The following is a 6,487-nucleotide window of genomic DNA, read 5'->3' on the forward strand; positions in this document are numbered from 1 at the left end:
AAAAGTCTAAGAAAAAAATAAGCAACTCTTCAGATGAGCTTGCAACTACCAACTATTTAAGACATATTTGACTAACCACGCAGTTCATCATTAGATACAGCCAATGTTAGATTATGAGAGTAGTAAAGCAAACAAAAAGGAGATGCGGATTGAAGCAGATTACAAGAGAATGACAGCTGTGAAATAAATCTATCTATCGTACAGATACATGATAAGACCAAGAGACGGTCAATCAATACAATAATGTACCATGAATGAGTAAAATCAACAGCACCCTGAAATAAACTCAGTATACTCTTTCAAGACAAAATACAAAAGGTGAAACAGGCAAAAGATGTTTTGAGCTGAAATCTAGAAAAAAAAAATAAAGATTCTATCCAACCTGTTCAGGATTCTGCGATGGCAGAGATTTCCAACTGGTTCAGCAAGTATTAATTCCATCCTTGCAATCGTTTGTCAAGTTATAGAACGTTTCAACCCTTGTCTTTGCCCTGTAAAGGACTTCAGTGTCCACCTCAACTCTCATATATCCATCAAACTCAACTAGGTGCCCGCCATTCAAAAGCCTTGTGTCATTGTACCATTCACTCATATTTCCCCACATTTCCTTGTAATCATCAAGCAAATGAACCTTGTAATGAGATCTCAGCTTATCAAAGTAATTGTAAAATGGTTCATTAGTAGCAACATACAAATGCCTCCAAGGCATAACTGCTGTTTGCAGATTTTGAACAAGCGCCTCCGGAGATGTGTCAGCATCAAGATGAGGCCATAGTTCCTTATTCTGTGCCTTCTCTCCTCGAACCCCATGAACTGCATCATAGTCCCAGTCCATGCTTCCACTAATTGCCATAACTATATTCATTAGTCTATTTGATTTCAAAGTGCATGCCAGGGCCTCTGGATGTATTTACTTGCTGGACCTTCACAGACCTGATACCAGTAGTTTCCAGCTCAGGAGCATCAAATTGGCGCCATATAATAGTGCTCTTATCTTTTTTCAACTGCATTGGTGTAACTTTATAATCTGCAACCTTTCTCACAGGGATTTTCTTTTTATGTGTTTTATCCCATCTCTTCCAATCTTTATGGAACTCCTCCTCATCCACAACTGACGTGTCTCCTTCAAATGCTCAAAATCAAAGTAGAACCAAAAATCTTTTCCCTCCTCATCCCTATGACTCTGAGTGTAAGAGGAGGACAAACAAATACTCAAATCCATCACAAATGTCCTATTCAGATACTGAGCCTCACCTAAAGAGCACAAAAAGCTCCATAGGTAATGATTCATTCCTTTACAATAATCCCCGCCACGTGAATAATACAGGTATCTCCCATTTCTAAATGCCAAATCTGATCCTACCACCGGAAGCGTATCATTTATTTCATCATCTCTAACAACAGGGGCAGTTTTGTTTCTCAGACCACTTCTAGTGGCATTTGTTCGAATCCTAGTACAGCGGGCATTCAAACCTGAGTGCCAACGCCCTGCATGGATCACCTTATAACTGCAATCATCCTTGAACCCAATCATAAACCTTCTGACAACCCTATACTTTCTCCAAGATTTCTCCTTCTTATTTCTAAACCTCCACGCTACATCACACTCATTAGGCGCCGAACCGTTAACAGGATGTTGATAATCTAAAAATGCAAGGGACCTAAAGGCCCTCAAGTTGAACCTCTCTATAGTTATCAACACCTGTACCTTCACAACCAGATTTCAAGCTCACATTTTTAAGATCCGCTTCAGTTCTCTCAATCACATCTTCAGTAATAGATACACTTGCCCCTGCAGGAGCTAATCTTGGAGACTCAGCAATATCCTCACCAGTTTTAAGTACAGAAGTATCAGTTTTAAAAGCGGCATTTTCAACTTGTGTAAAAACCTTAGTGAGGGCTTTGGAGGACTCCCATGGATCAGGGGGCTGGTATGTTATTGCAATTACGGTAACTATGAGAACTGAGAATACAAAAATTGAAAAACACACATTGCTTATGAATTTTATTAGGTTTTGTCCAATTGGGTCACTTACTGAATTTAATTCCTTCATTGGAGCAAAACCCTTTTTCCAAAATGAATCAAATTGAAGTCATAAATCAAAAAAGGCAGCAAAATTCAACAAAAGACTAGATCTTGACAGAAAATAGATAAAGGGTCTGCAAAAACAGAGGAAAGAGGCGACGGAGAAATTAAACAATTAGCTTAACTAACCTCTGATCTGAGAATGATTCTTTACCGCAGACACTGAATTAACAAGAAAAAATGAATCTTGACAATTATAGTGAGCAACAAGACGAATAATTTTGCAGAATGCAGAAAGAGAGGAACTGAGGAAGGGAGGGAGAAAGGGCAAGGTTTTCTGTTAATCTGATATTTCAAGCTCTTTTTTTTTTGGAGATTTGAGTAACATGAAGGAAAGGACTGGGAACTTGAAGTTGAGATGAGCTTTGTGATGGGTACTGAGAGAGGAGGAGATGTGAAGGAAAGCAGAGGAAGCTAGATTGAGGTATGATTAGCACTAATCAGGAACTAAACTTCCAGAGTTGGTGTGAAGATGGGATCTTGAAAATTAAATTAACGATAACCTTCTCTGATCTAACCCAGAGAATACTTCAAAAAGCGTTTATGGCAGTGGGACCTTTCCTTCAGTAAAGAGTAAGTAACTAGGAAAAGTGTAGAACTGTCAGACACGGGTGTCAAAACTAGTAGAGGGAGAGATCTTATACTAAATACTAGAAACTTTTTCGGCTGTGCCAATGCCCAATGTGTTGGCCTAAATATGCAGGAGAGGTATTTGGTTTTCCTATATAGATGTATGGAGATGCATATCATAAATTTTAAACATAAAAAAATTAAACTACTCGTTTGGAACCTTAAAAAATACTGATCTGATTAGATGATGATTCATTTAAGTTGAATAGAACGTCTAACGATGAAATTGTTGTGCAGAGAATATAGTTGACAGCATACAGAATGTAAACCATCCTCATTGGACCATTTACTCATTGCAATACTTGCACCATTTTATATGTGCTAGCATTTCTGGTTGTAGTTACCAGCTAAACTTCTATTTTTGCATGAGCACAAAAAAAACTTGATTCGTACAATGGCTCATTCACTCAACGCATAACCCATTAACATGTTTGAACTGATTATATCTTCCCAATTTAGAGCAAAAACTAAAATATCTGTCCCCTGGAAATCATTTCACTCTAGCAAGTGAAGGACCTCAAGAGTAACAACAGCAACTTCTGATTTCAACCACTCAAAGCATGGGCACAGGCCCCAACAGAACCTAGCCGGATAGTCCTTGAGATAAACCTCTCTACCGTTTCCGATAATATAGAAACTAAAAGAGCAATTATGATGGGCCATAGTCACACGAGTGACTGGGACAACAGAGATGATATGTCTCTCACTATAACCCTTGCAGTATGAGGGACCGAAGCCCTTTCTGCAGTTACTTCAGAGGAAAACTTGTTGAGGAAGAATGAATCGGCAAAAAAGGCAGGAGTGCATTGGTAGGCTTGGGTATTGCACAACTGGATGCCTTGCACTCTGTGGAAAACATCGTCAGGAACTGTAGCAGCTCTACTTGTTGCACTCACTTTCCGAGTTGAAAGTGTCTTCCTGGACAGCCAAAAACACAGACAAAATGCATAATCGGTACTTAAAACACTTATGTTTTCCTTTATTTCTCCATCATGGCACAACTATGCGGCAGATTGAAATAGGCAAACAACATAACTTGAAGGAATGCCATGCAAGAAACAACAAAACTGAAACAATAAATCTTGTGGACAAAGTGATTTCACATTTTCTGGTCGGGTTCACTAAAGCTCTTTTAGCTTTGGTAGGGATCTCAACATAGCATCCAAACGCATAAATCACAAGCCAAAGTTGTTGTAGGCTTAAGTGGCCTAGTACGCATGTCCACAGGGTATACTTGGCCATCCATGACAATTACTTCAAAGGAGGGTTTCAAGCCTAGCACATTTAAGTTTGTCCAATGAAGATTCTGTGAATACTTGACTTGCCATTCTTGAATGATCTTGAATGAACCAACATACTTGCCATTCTTGAATGAACCAACAAACTGAAAAAGTAGTTATAAAATTATTCAAAAGAAATCAGATGGCACTGCTTCAATATCTGGCCCTGAACTGACTGTCCAATGGATCATGGACTAAATGGCCCTTACCTGTGAGGAATATGCATAGGGACCAACTTTTAATGACAAACTGAACCCCAACTTTTACTTAGTTATGTTCTTTTAGCATTTTAACAATTTTTCTCCCAAAATGCTTCAGGCTAGATTCAAAATCAATTTACCTGTCATGATAACAAGTTCATTTAGTTATGTTCTTTTAAACTAAATCCAAAATGTTCTTTTAGTTATGTCCTAAAGTCTGTAAGAGATATGGCATGCCAAATATATTGTGCAAAACAACATAGGCCATACCATCTCATAACAGCCACTTTGCAAGTCAAAAGAGAACCACCACCCATGCACGTCACACATTTGATAGGCCCACAAGAACCACAAGTTACTCAAGGCACCATACACTTCCCATTACATTTTAAGCATCTGCATGGAGATTTTTCGACAAGCTACCAGCTAAATAGAAAAACTTATATCCGATAACAATAATTGCAGAGAGAAAGCTGCTAACGATCAAGATGGGCCTAACATAGCTAAACTGTGAAGTGTGTAACTTTCAGTTTATGGTATGAACTCTTCCTACAGATACAACAAAGTCAGAGTATGGAATACAACTTTACATTGTATCAAACCCATCTCTGAGCAATTAGACCTCTCCCATAGCACGCAGGACAATGCATCATTTTATTTTCTTATTTATCTCCCAAAGGCAGAGCATTATTCTTTTCAGAACTTTCCATTGCAGGAACCTCTGATAAGCCTATGTAATCATGTTCCTCAAAAGGCATAGACATCAAAGTTATTTTTAAGAAATCTTAGCTCAGCCACAAAAAAGATTCTGGAAAAGTAACGAAAAGATGAAGAGTTGAAAGTATACATGGACCAAATTGAACTTGAAAGGCATATAAAGGTTGAAAGAATGAACAAAATTTTTCAAAAATCAAACTGAAAGATCAAAATTAAACTTCCATCTGACATCTATCACCAGCAAAAATATAGCGAACGTCAACATAGAATGAGCAACATGAGATCAAGATCAGAACCAAAAAAGGTCGAAAAGGAAAGATAAAGTGCCCTAGAAAACACAAAAAAAATTGGCCGTAGAAGAAAAAAAGGATATAGAGCAAAATAGAATTTTCCTGTGTAATCTTTCTCTCCACGTTTTCTCTGCTAATTATCCCAAGTTTCATATAGACATTTCATCAAACGCTTGATAGTCATTAGTCTATGAGATTTCACATACTTGACTTGTTTGAACATCTGTATTTGCTTGCAACCAAAACAAACACCACCAACCAAAAAAAAAACTCAAACATCAAAACATCATTTAATAAAAAAGATGAGAAAAAGAAATAACAAAATGAAGAACATCTAATCAAAAACTTAAAAAAATGAAACAAACCTTGTCAACAAAGATAAAATCCAAAAAGAGACTATGATCAATAATGTGTATACATTAGTTTCTTTATTTATCTACTATTGTTATTTGTTATGTAAAGAAATTAACAAAAAGTAAAGAAAAAATCTGTCTTACCCAAGAAGGCACCAGAGAAAAAGCAGCGAAGAGCAAGGTGGGATTTTTTGCTGCTCCTATTTCCTTCCAATAGTAAAAGCTCAGATTGCAAGACAAAATAAGGAGTGATAAATATGTCTGTTCCCTTTCTGATTCCATATTTCCCCAAAACGTAAAGACCTAAATTGCTAAGAAGCCTATCTGTCATCATAACTGGAAAATCGATCAAATCTGCAAAAATGTCTTTTTTGCAATAATCACATGATTGAGAGATGAGAAGAATAGTCCAAGAAACGGGAACAATGAAAAGGAAAGGAGGATTATCATCTTTTGTGGAACAATCCCACAGTTCGGATATGGATGGGCAGCCATAATTGACTCTTTGTGGGAGAAAAGAAAGCTGAAAGAAAAATTAACGGGAAACAACGAGAGACAGAAAGGAAGAAGAAAACAAAAGATGATGGGCTAAAGTTGTAAAATGAAGTAGAAAGGGAGTGTTTTGCTTTCCTGCCATCGGTGCACTTCCAGATTTTTATTTGACTTTTTGACTCCTATGACTTCTTGTCTTTGAAAACAGAGACAAAGAAGTGAAGAACAACAGAGATGATGGCAACTACGTCTGAGAAAAGATGACAACTGAGAAATAAAGCAAAAGGCTATTCGCGAGAAGTCAAAAATAGCCCTCAATAGTAAGTTACTGTTTTGGGACTAGTTATTGTTATCTGGGCAAGATAGTAATTTCATGTGAAAAGACAAAAATAACCTCAACAGTGATACACTGTTCGGAGAACTAATAAAGATTCTCAAG

The 6,487-nt window shown here is 37.3% G+C and overlaps 1 pseudogene; it reads right to left on the reverse strand.

The window, feature by feature from the left end:
• Positions 1–255: 255 nt before the first annotated feature.
• Positions 256–6,282, reverse strand: LOC113687939 (uncharacterized; annotated as a pseudogene).
• Positions 6,283–6,487: the final 205 nt, after the last annotated feature.

The sequence above is a fragment of the Coffea arabica genome, chromosome 1e, assembly GCF_036785885.1.
Source record: "Coffea arabica cultivar ET-39 chromosome 1e, Coffea Arabica ET-39 HiFi, whole genome shotgun sequence".
In the NCBI taxonomy this organism is placed as follows: domain Eukaryota; kingdom Viridiplantae; phylum Streptophyta; class Magnoliopsida; order Gentianales; family Rubiaceae; genus Coffea; species Coffea arabica.